This window comes from Trichechus manatus, unplaced genomic scaffold (assembly GCF_000243295.1).
Source record: "Trichechus manatus latirostris isolate Lorelei unplaced genomic scaffold, TriManLat1.0 scaffold00106, whole genome shotgun sequence".
Taxonomy (NCBI): domain Eukaryota; kingdom Metazoa; phylum Chordata; class Mammalia; order Sirenia; family Trichechidae; genus Trichechus; species Trichechus manatus.
The window spans coordinates 2,359,884-2,361,515 of NW_004444042.1; the positions used below are offsets into that span (position 1 = coordinate 2,359,884).

The following is a 1,632-nucleotide window of genomic DNA, read 5'->3' on the forward strand; positions in this document are numbered from 1 at the left end:
GTGAAGAGAACGTGGGGTTTTATGGCAAGAGGTGTCCTAGATTCTGACAGATTTTCACTTATCAGCTGTGTGAACTTGAGCAATCATTTCACCTCTGGGGCCCAGGGTCTTCTGTTAAATGAGATGGTTGGACTAAGGAGATTGCTAAGGATTCTTCCAGCTCAGGGTTCTTTGATGCTGCAGCTCGTCTCCCCCTCCTGATGCTACAGCTTCTCCCTCTCCTGATGCATTGAATGAACTATTCAAGAATAGTTCTCATGTGCTTGCTTCGGCAGCACATATGCTAAAATTGGAACGATACAGAGAAGATTAGCATGGCCCCTGCGCAAGGATGACACGCAAATTCGTGAAACATTCCATATTTTTATGTTGTGGGGTTGTTAACCAGTGTCATAAAACAACATGTGTACTACTGTTTCATGAGAAAGTATTTGTTCTGTAAGCCTTCACCTGAAGTACAATGAAAAAATAAATAAAAAATAAATAAAAAAAAGCAAAAAAAAAAAAATAGTTCTCACAAACTACTCATGAAATCTTTTTTTTAACTTAACAAAATTGCAGTGAAGATATATGCATCAAAAAATTCACCAATACAACTTTCGATTTTACAATTTAATGGCATTAATTACATTTTTCATGTTGTGCCACCATTATCGCCATCCTTTTCCATAATATTCCACCACCATTAACAGAAACTTAATGCCCCTCAAACAAATACTCCCTCTTTCCTGCTCTTTCCCACCCCTGGTAACCATTAATAAGCTTTGGTTTCTATATATTTGCATATTTCATATAAGTGACATCATACAGTATTTGTTCTTTTGCGACTGACTTATTTCACTCAGCATAATGTTTTTGAGGTTCATCCATGTTGTGGCATGCATCAGGACTTCATTTCTCTTTATCCTGCGTAATATTACACTGTATGTATATACCACATTTTGTTTAGCCATTCATCTGTTGCTGGACATTTCAGTTGTCATAAAACCTCTTACAGGGAGTGACAAGGGGACCCCCATCTGCTGCAGTTGAGGGATGCTCAGGAGAGTCAGGCTATGGATTACACCACAGAGACGTGATGGTCTGACTCTTCAGCCTGGGACTGAGTACCTTCATATGGGTACCTTCCAATATAGGCGCTGGTGCAGAGGGTCTGAGTGGTCCTCGTGAGAACCTGGATTTGGGGTGGGTGGTGATGACTTTTTTTTAAAAATTGTGATTTAGGTGAAAGTTTACTAGCAAATTAGTTTCTCATTAAACAATTAATACACAAATTGTTTTGTGACATTGATTGCCAAACCTGCCATGTGTCAACACTCTCCCCTTCTCCACCCAGGTTCCCTGTTTTGTCCAGTTTTCCTGTCCCTTCCTGCCTTCTCGTCTTTGCTTTGAGGCCAGGGTGCCCATTAGTCTCATATACATGATTGAACTATGAAGCAGGTCCCTCACGTGTGTTATTGTTGGCCTTATAGACCTGTCTAATCTTTGGCTGAAGGGTGAACCTCAGGAGTGACTTCAGTACTGAGTTAAAAGGGTAACCAGGGGCCATACGTTTGGGATTTCTCCAGTCTCTGACAGACAAGCAAGCCTGGTCTTTTTTTCACGCATGTATAAATTTGAATTTTGTTCTAC

General features: G+C 40.4%; 1 non-coding gene across 1 annotated transcript; it reads left to right on the plus strand.

Moving 5' to 3' along the window:
- Nucleotides 1–259: 259 nt before the first annotated feature.
- On the plus strand, nt 260–366 carry LOC111821799 (U6 spliceosomal RNA). The gene has a single exon (XR_002825144.1). It is a non-coding gene; the product is annotated as a U6 spliceosomal RNA (small nuclear RNA).
- The last annotated feature ends 1,266 nt before the right edge of the window (nt 367–1,632 follow it).